Source organism: Coregonus lavaretus (genome assembly GCF_964263955.1).
Source record: "Coregonus lavaretus genome assembly, chromosome: 10".
Classification (NCBI taxonomy): domain Eukaryota; kingdom Metazoa; phylum Chordata; class Actinopteri; order Salmoniformes; family Salmonidae; genus Coregonus; species Coregonus lavaretus.
Window position 1 is genome coordinate 16,663,045 of NC_139997.1, and position 12,862 is coordinate 16,675,906.

The 12,862-nt window shown below is 45.3% G+C and overlaps 1 protein-coding gene across 1 annotated transcript in view; it reads left to right on the forward strand.

The window, feature by feature from the left end:
- Positions 1–12,862, forward strand: part of LOC311136543 (double C2-like domain-containing protein beta) — a gene marked incomplete at both ends in the record, with an annotated part of 208,511 nt that overhangs the window by 138,030 nt on the left and 57,619 nt on the right. The window lies entirely within an intron of this gene.

Sequence of the window (12,862 nt, forward strand, 5' to 3'; positions counted from 1 at the left end):
GCTTCCTCTTTCTAGTTTTGGGGATTAGGGCAGGGTCCAGAGTAAACAGAACATCCAGAGCTGACGGCTCGTTGAAGTAGACATTTTCATCGAAATTGAGGTTAGTGATCGCTGTTCTGATGTCCGGAAGCTGTTTTCGGTCATAGGAATCAATGGTGGAGACATTATGTGCCAAAAAATTAAAGATCAGCATAAAAATACAAAATAGCAGAATTGGTCAGGAGTCCGTAAAACGGCTACTATCGACTGCAGCGCTATCTTTACACAATCTACAGTGCCATCGGTAAGTATTCAGACCCCTTGACTTTTTCCACATTTTGTTACGTTACAGCCTTATTCTAAAATTGATTAAATAAATAAAAATATTCAGCAATCTACACACAATACCCCATAATGACAAAGTGAAAAACAAGTTTTTAGATTTTTTTTTAGAAAACACGAATACCTTATTTACATAAGTATTCAAACCCTTTGTTATGAGACTCGAAATTGAGCTCAGGTTCATCCTGTTTTCATTGATCATCCTTGAGATGTTTCTACAACTTGATTGAAGTCCACCTGTGGTACATTCAATTGATTGGACATGATTTTGAAAGGCACACACATGTCTATATAAGGTCCCACAGTTGACAGTGCATGTCAGAGCAAAAAATAAAACACAAGCCATGAGATCGAAGGAATTGTCCGTAGAGCTCTGAGACAGGATTGTGTCGAGGCACAGATCTGGGAAAGGGTACCATAACATTTCTGCAGCATTGAAGGTTCCCAAGAACACAGTGGCCATCATCATTCTTAAATGGAAGAAGTTTGGAACCACCAAGACTCTTCCTAGAGCTGGCTGCCCGGCCAAACTGAGCAATCGGGGGAGAAAGGCCTTGGTCAGGTGACCAAGAACCCGATGGTCACTCTGACAGAGCTCTATGGAGATGGGAGAACCTTCCAGAAGGACAACCATCTCTGCAGCACTCCACCAATCAGGCCTTTATGGTAGAGTGGCCAGACGGAAGCCTATCCTCTGTAAAAGGCACATGACAGCCTTCTTAGAGTTTGCCAAAAGGCACCTAAAGACTCTCAGACAATGAGAAACAAGATTCTCTGGTCTGATGAAAGCAAGATTGAACACTTTGGCCTGAATGCCAAGTGTCACTTCTGGAGGAAACCTGGCAACATCCCTACGGTGAAGCATGGCGGTGGCATCATCATGCTGTGGGGATGTTTTTCAGCGGCAGGGACTGGGAGACTAGTCAGGATCGAGGCAAAGATGAACGGAGCAAAGTATAGAGAGATCCTTGATGAAAACCTGCTCCAGAGCGCTCAGGACCTCATAATGAGGCGAATGTTCACCTTCCAACAGGACAACGACCCTAAGCAAACAGCCAAGTCTCTGAATGTCCTTGAGTGGCCCAACCCGATCGAACATCTCTGGAGAGACCTGAAAATAGCTGTGCAGCAACGCTCCCCATCCAACCTGACAGAGCTTGAGAGGATCTGTAGAGAAGAATGGGAGAAACTCCCCAAATACAGATGTGCCAAGCTTGTAGCGTCATACCCAAGAAGACTTGAGGCTGTAATCGCTGCCAAAGATGTTTCAACAAAGTACTGAGTGAAGGGTTTGAATACTTATGTACATTTTGTCATTATGGGGTATTGGTTGTAGATTGATGAGGGAAAAAAACAATTTAGTTAATTTTAGAATAAGGATGTAACGTAACAACATTTGGAAAAAGTCAAGGGGTCTGAATAGTTTCCGAAGGCACTGTAGTCCTGTTGCAGCCGCAACTAGACCTTGTTTCAAAGGTATCAATAAATAATCTTATTTGTATGCCTAGCAATCACAAATATACATTGTTTGAAGTCTCACAAATGACAGCTCTAATAAGCCTTCTATGGTGAACTAGAGGCGTGTAGAATGAGTTTCAAGTTTTTATATCATTGTTCGCCGATGGGGGTCCTGCGCGCTCTGGGCATTACGGAATCAAATGAACAAAATAAGTCAAAAGATGTTCTTTTGAGTGAACGACTTAAATATACTGAACAGAAATATAAATGCGAAATGCAACAATCTCAAAGATTGTACTGAGTTACAGTTCATAGAAGGAAATCGGTCAATTGAAATAAATTAATTAGGCCCTAATCTATAGATTTCACATGACTGGGCAGGGGCGCAGCCATGGGTGGGCCTGGAGGGCATAGGCCCACCCATGTGGGAGCCAGGTCCACCCATTGGGGAGCCAGGACCAGCCAATCAGAATGAGTTTTTCCGCAGAGTGAAGGAAAAGCAGCCAACAAGTGCTCAGCATATGTGGGAACTCCTTCAAGACTGTTGGAAAATCATTCCAGGTGTAGCTGGTTGAGATAATTCCCAGAGTGTGCAAAGCTGTCATCAAGGCAAAGGGTGGCTATTTGAAGAATCTCAAATATAAAATATATTTTGATTTGTTTAACACTTTTTTGGTTACTACATGATTCCATATGTGTTATTTCATAGTTTTGATTTTGTAGTGGAATTTCTAATCAATAATGAGGAGAGACAAGGTCAATCACCAATCAGAATATGAACTTGATTAAAAAATGAATCGATAAGGGAGCTGGTCACAATACCCACGCCAAAGTGAGTAGAGTGAGAGCTCACTGAGTGGAGTGAGCCTCTGGGTTATATACTATCCCAGGATAGGTCAGGATAACCAACCTCAGAGATAACATACATTTACATTACATTTTACATTTTAGTCATTTAGCAGACACTCTTATCCAGAGCGACTTACAGGAGCAATTAGGGTTAAGTGCCTTGCTCAAGGGCACATCGACAGATTTTTCACCTAGTTGGCTCGGGGATTAGAACCAGCGACCTTTCGGTTACTGGCACAACGCTCTTAACCACTAAGCTACCTGCAGTACAATGGTTCCAGACACTAACCCCACACATCCTGTACCAGACCTTAGCCCCAAATGCAAAGAACTCATTGTTTTGTTCAGTACTAAGAATTTAGAAGGACATTTGTTACTTAGTTTCCACCTTGCTAGAAAGGGAACCAGGGGAGAGAACAATCTCCCAAGGCCAAAGGAGTGGGTGACTGACACACAGACATTGTGGAGACAAGTGATTGGTTCCCATTAATCAGGCCATCCCTTCACATGGTTTGCAATAGGTAAAGACACATATTCACATATGGAAACAATGTTTCCTTCTGACATCCTTTGCCCTATTCGCTTTCTGATATTCTGCATAGCAACAGGGATATGTGATAGACAAGCCTGACTTCTTCCCTCTCTTGGCCCCAGATGACTGAGGCCCATAAGAGGGAGGAAGTGCAGCTGCCAACACATGAAAATGTATGCACTCACTAACTGTAAGTCGCTCTGGATAAGAGCGTCTGCTAAATGACAAAAAATAAAATAATTTAAAAAAAACACCAGAGTCTGAAAGGAGACATTATAATAACAGTTCAATCATATAAGCATATTCTACAGATAAGACATCTTTATTATCTATGTTACTTAGCTAATTCTGATTTCTCCACCACATTTCCCCTCTCAAGGGACTTTGTTCCTTCCGGAGACATCAGAATAGTAACATGGTATCTTACATGGCAATGGTTACAATGAAAACCAATTAAAATGAATTAACTAAAGACCCCCACTGTCGAGTACTCTATTTCCATGTAAACTTAATCCGTTGGGAAACGGAGTTTACAAACCTTTTACAGTCTACACATACCATATACAGTTCTAACTTGCCAGTGTCTGCTGATGATTAGGTATAACAAAGATAGCCAAGTGGATTCTCTCTCAGTAAAGCGTTTGCTCCCAGAGTGCGGCTGCTTAGGAGAGAACACCGGGCAATCACAGTCTGGGCGTTCAGCCAATATTCCACTCCTACTGAGCCGACCTTGTAAGCAAACCTCTGTCTACAACAGGCACATTTCTATGTATGCAATAGGTCAAAAATCACTGTCCTCAGCAGTAAAAGGTAGCTCAGCTAATCCTTCACATCCTGTATTCTGGCCCTTGTTATGGCAACATTTAACATTACATTTGGCCTTGAGTTTGTTACCAGTGTTAAGACATGTTGCAGCAAAACTTCAACATGAGGATGAGCAGCAAAATCAATCCTCTGTCCTTGTCATGGTCCGAATCACACATAGGACTATTGCTAAATTATAAACTTTTTCCTAATCATTAGTGTTTACCTTGGACCGTCAGACACTAGTTAAAGACATTTCAAACAATTTCTGTACCAGGTTTACATTGCATGTTTCAGTACATTTGTTATCAGGATAATTTACATGTGTGCAACCAAAACTCTGGCAATAGAAACTTCAGAAAATGTAATTTATGTGCCCTTTAAGGTGTATCATTTCAAACCTGTGTGTAATGAATACTCGGACAGAGTGGTAAGATCCAATCGCAGAATTGCGATGTTTTATTAAAGTACAGACAAGGGAATTGCTTAATCGTGGTCGGGAGAGCTGTGGTCAAAACCGGGCAAGGCAGAGACAGGCAGAGGTACCAAGGGAGCGGGCGTAGTCGTAGTCGAGGCACGGGCACAGGATCAGAGTACCGTAATCACTGGGAGAAACAAGCAGAGGATTAAGCAATTCGGGGAGTCGAACAACGAAGCACAGGTCTGATACACTGGTAGTCAAAATAACAAACTCTCTCTCTCTCTGAACAAAACGCTTAGCAAGTCACAATGGAACAATACCTCGCACCGACTGAACTTCTGAGCACACCTTATATCCTAACTCTAATTACTGACAGGTGTGCTCAGAACTCAGGTGAAACAGATCGAGTCTGATGACTCCCCCTCTCTGTAGATCGGGGGAGTGTCAGACTCTGTCTAGACCCAGCCAAACCCCGATCCCTTATAGTATCCCCCTCCCCAGGGCCGGCTCCTGACGGCCTTCTTCCTCTACCGGGTGGTCTTCCTCTGGGTCGGGGTCCTGGATGATCTGGGTGTTCAGCGTGGAAAGTGGCCTTGAGAGCGGAATCCAGTATGTCTTTAGCAGGGATCCAGGACCGTTCCTCAGGTCCATATCCCTCCCAGTCCACGAGATATTCGATGCCCCCTCGTCTCCGTCTTGAATCCAGTATCTCGTGGACTGTATAGGTTGTGTCCTGTTCATCCTCCAAAGGTGGTGTAGTAGGTTGTTGAGCGATTGGGGGGTACATCGGGCTATAGTGGACAGGTTTCAACAGAGAGACGTGGAACGTAGGGGTTATCCTGTAGGGTCGAGGGAGTAACAGACGGTAGGTGACAGGGTTAATACGTCTCAGTACCTTGAAAGGCCCGATGTACCTGGGTTGGAGCTTCTTGCAGCTCCGTCGGAGCCGCAGGTCCCGGGTAGACAGCCACACTCGTTGCCCGGGTTGATAAGTGGGAGTAGGTCTCCGGCGTCGGTCGGCGTAGGTCTTTTGCTGTTGTGAGGCCTGACTGAGATGTTGATGGGCCGTCTCCCAGACCTGCGCACTCCGACGGAACCACTCGTCTACAGCCGGTACCATCCCTGGTTCGGTATCCCACGGGAACAGGGGTGGTTGATACCCTAGAACACACTGGAAGGGCGTTAGACGTAGGGAGGTGTGAATGAGGGAGTTCTGAGCATACTCTACCCAAGGAAGGAATCGGCTCCACTCTTGCGGCTGCCGCGAACATTGTTGCCGTAGATATTTCCCAATTTCTTGGTTGAGCCGTTCTGTCTGCCCATTGGCCTGGGGATGATATCCGGAGGTTAGGCTCACCGAGATGCCCAAGCGTTCGCAGAAGGCTTTCCATACCCGGGATACAAACTGGGGTCCTCGGTCTGACACAATATCCTACGGAACTCCAAACTGCCGGAACACCTGGTTAAACACAGTCTCAGCCATCTGAGTGGCGTTAGGCAAACGGGTCATGGGTACTAACCGGCACATCTTGGAGAATCGGTCGATGACCACGAGAATTACAGTATGGCCCTCTGATTCTGGTAGATCTGTAACAAAGTCCATAGCAATGTGCGACCAGGGTCGTTGAGGAGTTGGCAATGGCATCAGCTTACCCTCCGGTAGTGCACGAGGCGCCTTGGATTGAGCACATACTGGACAGGATAAGACATAGTCTCTGACGTCATCTGTTAGGGAATCCCACCAGTATTTTCGGCTGATGAGTCGTGTAGTTCGAGTGATTCCGGGATGACCAGATCCCAGCGACGTGTGGCACCATTCCAACAGTTGAGGTCGAAGCAGAGCTGGTACAAACACCTTTGACACGGGGTTTCTGGAGGGGCTGGTTCCGCTTGTAGGCTCTCCTGAATAGTGTCATCGATAGCCCACCTCACAGGACCAGCACGGCAACTCATGGGGAGGATAGGTTCTGGTTCCACGGGTCTTTCCGCGCGCTCGAACCGTCGGGAAAGCGCGTCCGCCTTGCCATTCTTGGACCCGGGGATATAAGAGACCGTGAATCGGAAACGGTTGAAGAATAGAGACCACCTTGCCTGTCGGGAGTTCAGTCGTTTAGCACTGTGAAGATACTCCAGGTTGCGGTGGTCCGTGAGCACTTGGAAAGGATGATCTGCTCCCTCCAGCCAATGTCTCCACTCCTCCAGTGCTAACTTCACCGCCAGTAATTCACGATTTCCCACGTCGTAGTTCTGCTCGGCCGAATTCAGTTTCTTAGAAAAGAAAGCACAGGGTCGTGATTTAGGCGGCTCACCTTGGCGCTGGGATAGCACGGCTCCAACTCCAACCTCCGAGGCGTCCACCTCCACGATAAACGGCAAGGTAGGATCCGGCTGACATAAAATGGGAACGGTGGTAAAGCGTTGTTTCAAAGTCTCAAAAGCACGCACTGCCCCCTCCGTCCAGTTCAGACCGCGACCCTTGTAGCTGGTCATCGCCGACAGGGGAGCTGCGGTTGTGCTGAAATTACGCACGAACCGTCTATAGTAATTGGCAAACCCTAAGAATCTCTGGAGCTCTTTCACCGTCTGGGGTTGAGGCCAGTCTCGTACCGCTTGCACCTTGGATTCATCCAGTTTTACCCCTTCGGGAGTGATTATGGCCCCAAGGAAGGAAATCGTAGTGACATGGAATTCACTCTTTTCTGCCTTCACGAACAGAGAGTGTTGTCGGAGTCGGTCCAGAACCTGTCGTACATGGGACACATGTTCACTCAGAGAGTTAGAGTAGATGAGAATGTCATCAATGTACACTATAACAAAGCGCTCAATCAAGTCCCTGAAAATGTCATTCATGAACGCCTGAAACACTGAGGGCGCGTTGGTAAGTCCATAGGGCATGACACAATATTCATAATGCCCTCGATGTGTGATGAAGGCGGTCTTCCATTCATCCCCTTCTCTAATGCGCACCAGATTGTACGCACTCCTGAGGTCCAGTTTACTGTAGATTGAGGCCTGCCCCACCTGCTCGAGGGCTGCCGGAATCAAAGGAAGAGGGTAACGATTTTTAATGGTAATATCGTTCAAACTTCGATAGTCTATACAAGGACGCAGTCCGCCATCCTTTTTCTTAACGAAGAAAAAACTGGATGCGGCGGGAGACGTAGATGGGCGAATGGCCCCTTGCTGTAGCGCCTCATCAATATACTTGCTCATAGATTCTCGTTCCGGCTGTGACAAAGGATAGATTCTTCCGTGAGGAGGTGTAGCCCCGGATAGCAGATCAATTGCGCAGTCCCAGGCCCGATGAGGTGGTAACACGGTAGCCCTCTCCTTGGAGAACACCTGCGCGTAATCCTGGTATTCTGTTGGAACAACAGTAGACACCGTACCCTGCGCATCCTCCACAGTAGACGTTTTGCAAGGTAAATTAAGGCACTCTGCCCTACATACCTCACTCCAAGCAGTGATATTACCAGATTTCCAGGAGATGACCGGATCATGGGTGACGAGCCAGGGGTGGCCGAGAACTAGCGGCTCCCGTGGAGCGGAGATGACGAACAGAATGATGTTCTCATGGTGCATGGAGCCCACTTGTAACTTTATTACCTCTGTACTGTGCGTAATGAACCCAGTGCCCATGGGCTCACCGTCTAGCACGTTGACTCGCAGGGGTGGTTGAATTGGGATAAGTTGTACTCCCAATTCCTCAGCGAGACCCACATCCATAAAACTGGCAGCCGCCCCGGAATCAAAAAGACCTTCCAACCTGCGCACTCTCTCTCCGACAGATAAGGTAACTGGCACATACATTTGTTTAGATGTAATGTTGAAAACTTGAGTCTCACTCACCGGTTTGGCAGTTCCGAGGCGATATTCTGGGGTACGGTTTGGTCGTACCGGACATTGACGAATGAAATGACCCGACTGACCACAGTACAGGCATAGTCCGTCTTGCCGACGTTGTTGTCTCACCGAGCTTTGTAAGGGTGACCGTCCCAGTTGCATGGGTTCCTCCTCAGATTCTCTCCTCCGCTCTGTCGATTGCTTAGGACCAGTGACCGAGGGCTCCCGGACTGCGGATACCTTGTGTTGCACTAACAAATTATCAATAGAGATGGCTATGTTGATAAACTCATGCAGCGCAGTGATATCTCCCCGACAAGCCAAATCAGTCTGCACTTCTTTGCGCAGCCCTCTTCGGAAAACGGTGAGCAAAGCAGTCTCGCTCCATCCGCTACCGGCTGCTATTGTACGGAACTCTAATGCGTAGTCGGCTACTGTGCGACGGCCCTGCTGAAGTTCGCATAGTTGGTCTCCCACACTACGCCCAGATACTGGGTGGTCGAACACCTCTCGGAACAGTTTCTTAAACTGAACTTCCGCATTCAACTCGGGGACCTCAGCTGCCCACAGCGCAGTAGCCCAATCCAGTGCTCTTCCCGCTAGATCCAATCGCAGAATTGCGATGTTTTATTAAAGTACAGACAAGGGAATTGCTTAATCGTGGTCGGGCGAGCTGTGGTCAAAACCGGGCAAGGCAGAGACAGGCAGAGGTACCAAGGGAGCGGGCGTAGTCGTAGTCGAGGGCACGGGCACAGGATCAGAGTACGGTAATCACTGGGAGAAACAAGCAGAGGATTAAGCAATTCGGGGAGTCGAACAACGAAGCGCAGGTCTGATACACTGGTAGTCAAAATAACAATCTCTCTCTCTCTCTCTCTCTGAACAAAACGCTTAGCAAGTCACAATGGAACAATACCTCGCACCGACTGAACTTCTGAGCACACCTTATATCCTAACTCTAATTACTGACAGGTGTGCTCAGAACTCAGGTGAAACAGATCGAGTCTGATGACTCCCCCTCTCTGTAGATCGGGGGAGTGTCAGACTCTGTCTAGACCCAGCCAAACCCCGATCCCTTATACTGTGAATATGTAAGTAATATATGATATATGATATGAATATGATATGTAAGTAAATATCTGGAAGAGATTTGAGACTGAAACAGGTTTCCTTCAAGAATGTCCCTGTATTTAGCGCCATCCATCATTCCTTCAATTCTGACCGGTTTCCCAGTACCTTCCGATGAAAAACATCCCCACAGCATGATGCTGCCACCACCATGCTTCACTGTGGGGATGGTGTTCTCGGGGTGATGAGAGGTGTTGGATTTGCGCCAGACATAGCGTTTTCCTCGATGGCCAAAAAGCTCAATTTTAGTCTCATCTGACCAGAGTACCTTCTTCCATATGTTTGGGGAGTCCCCCACATGATTTTTGGCGAACACCAAACGTATTTGCTTATTTTTTTCTTTAAGCAATGGCTTTTTTCTGGCCACTGTCTTTGGTCTCTTTGTTGCCTCTCTGATTAATGCTCTCCTTGCCTGGTCCGTGAGTTTTGGTGGGCAGCCCTCTCTTGGCAGGTTTGTTGTGGTGCCATATTCTTTCCATTATTTTTTTTTGGATTTAATGGTGTTCCGTGGGATGTTCAAAGTTTTGGATATTTTTTTATAACCCAACCCTGATCTGTACTTCTCCACAACTTTGTCCCTGACCTGTTTGGAGAGCTCCTTCGTCTTCATGGTGCCGCTTGCTTGGTGGTGCCCCTTGCTCAGTGGTGTTGCAGACTCTGGGGCCTTTCAGAACAAGTGTATATATACTGAGATTATGTGACAGATCATGTGACACTTAGATTGCACACAGGTGGACTTTATTTAACTAATTATGTGACTTCTGAAGGTAATTGGTTGCACCAGATCTTATTTAGGGGCTTCATAGTAAAGGGGGTGAATACATATGCACGCACCACTTTTCTGTTATTTATTGTTTTGAATTTTTTGAAACTAGTTATTCTTTTCATTTCACGTCACCAATTTGGACTATTTTGTTTATGTCCATTACATGAAATCCAAATAAGAATCAATTTAAATTACAGGTTGTAATGCAACAAAATAGGAAAAACGCAAAGGGGGATGAATACTTTTGCAAGGCACTGTAATCAACAATTGTAAAATGTATTGAAATGTATGACTTGATGTGTTTGATGCGTAGTGGGTGAGGCGGGATTGGAGAAATGTAAAAAAAAAAAAAATACATTTGTTTGACTCCTGGGCTCTATTTCTGAAATAAAACAGAAAAAGAAAAGTATGTAATCAACTTTTGTTATTCCTTGATTTGTAATGCATTCTAGCAATTATGTTTTATCATTATGGTTGTAGGCTAGGGAAAATATGATTTGATTATTTCAATAAAATCATATTTTCCCTAGCCAACAACCTTTAGCCTAATCTGTAGACTACTGTACACTAAAGAGCACGATTTGAGTTGTTACATTACATCGACTTTTCCTAGGAATATACTGTATAATTAGTAATACTTGAAGTTTATAAAAATGTAACCATGTTTTGGAAGGAGAGCGATAACTGGTCCACCCATGTAACATTCAGCCCGTAGATGGCGTCAAAGCATACACCTAGATAATCCTGTCTAGCTCCCTAGTTTACGATAACCCAACCTCGCTTCACTCATGCCATGGTCTCTGCATGCAATATAGCTGATTACACGCACGCACCATTCAATCTGATCGCCCGCACAAACTACCTCACTTTGTTGCTTACATGACTTTGTCCACCACCCTGTTCTCATTATCCTCTGCCTCGACCAGGCTAAAACCTATCCAAGCCATAACACTTACGTAATATAGATGATGCAATCTCTATCCGCATTTGATGAGAAATATCTAAAACAGGCTACATGTCCAGTGGTGATAATACATTGACATGATGATTAGCTGGACACATAACATGTTTAACAATGCTTTTTTCATAATATTACCATATTTCCCAGCTGCTTGCCGTAGTTTTAAAGTTGTCACGAAAAACAGGCCTTATTTTAGGGCATTTTTCACCCTGCCAGCTCCTATTGGTTCTATTGACCACCGTGGCACCAACTCGCCTTCCGAATGTTCTTTTCCCAGCCTATTGTTCTACGTCACAATGCCTGCTTCGCTATTGTTAGGCAATGAGACCTACCCACCTTAAAACTTGTTTTTCAACCACTCCACAAATTTCTTGTTAACAAACTGTAGTTTTGGCAAGTCGGTTAGGACATCTACTTTGTGCATGACACAAATAATTTTTCCAACAATTGTTTACAGACAGATTATTTCATTTATAATTCACGGTATCACAATTCCAGTGGGTCAGAGGTTTACATACACAAAATTGACTGTGCCTTTAAACAGCTTGGAAAATTCCAGAAAATGATGTCAAGGCTTTAGAAGCTACTGATAGGCTAATTGACATAATTTGAGTCATTTGGAGGTGTACCTGTGGATGTATATCAAGGCCTACCTTCAAACTCAGTGCCTCTTTGCTTGATATCATGGAATTGCTTGAAAATCAAAAGAAATCAGCCAAGACCTCAGAAAAAAAATTGTAGACCTCCACAAGTCTGGTTCATCCTTGGAAGCAATTTCCAAACACCTGAAGTTACCACGTTCATCTGTACAAACAATAGTACGCAAGTATAAACACTATGGGACCACTCAGCCGTCACACCGCTCAGGATGGAGATGCGTTCTGTCTCCTAGAGATGAACGTACTTTAGTGCAAAAAGTGCAAATCAATCCCAGAACAACAGCAAAGGACCTTGTGAAGATGCTGGAGGAAACAGGTACAAAAGTTATATCCACAGTAAAACGAGTCCTACATCGACATAACCTGAAAGGCCGCTCAGCAAGGAAGAAGCCACTGCTCCAAAACCGCCTTAAAAAAGCCAGACTACAGTTTGCAACTACACATGGGGACAAAGATCGTACTTTTTGGAGAAATGTCCTCTGGTCTGATGAAACAAAAATAGAACTGTTTGGCCATAATGACCATCGTTATGTTTGGAGGAAAAAGGGGGCGCTTGCAAGCGGAAGAACACCATCCCAACCGTGAAGCACGGGGGTGGCAGCATCATGCTGTGGGGGTGCTTTGCTGCAGGAGGGACTGGTGCACTTCACAAAATAGATGGCATGGAATAGAAGGAAAAGTATGTGGATATATTGAAGCAACATCTCAAGACATCAGTCAGGAAGTTAAAGCTTTGTCGCTTACACACAAAACTAGTAAGGAATGGAATTTAAGAAAATATACATACTGTATATGGACAAGCAATGACAGAGCGGCATGGAATAAGATACAGTAGAATATTATAGAATGGAATGCAGTATATACATATGACATGAGTAGTGCAAGATATGTAAACAGTATTAAAGTGACTGTAAACATTATTAAAGTGACCAGTGTTACATTTCTTAAAGTGGCCAGTGATTTCAATAGGCAGCAGCAGCCTCTAATGTGCTATGGATGGCTATTTAACAGTCTGATGGCCTTGAGATAGAAGCTGTTCTCGGTCCCAGCTTTGATGTACCTGTACTGACCTTGCCGTCTGGATGATAGCGGGGTGAACAGGCAGTGGCTCGAGTGGTTG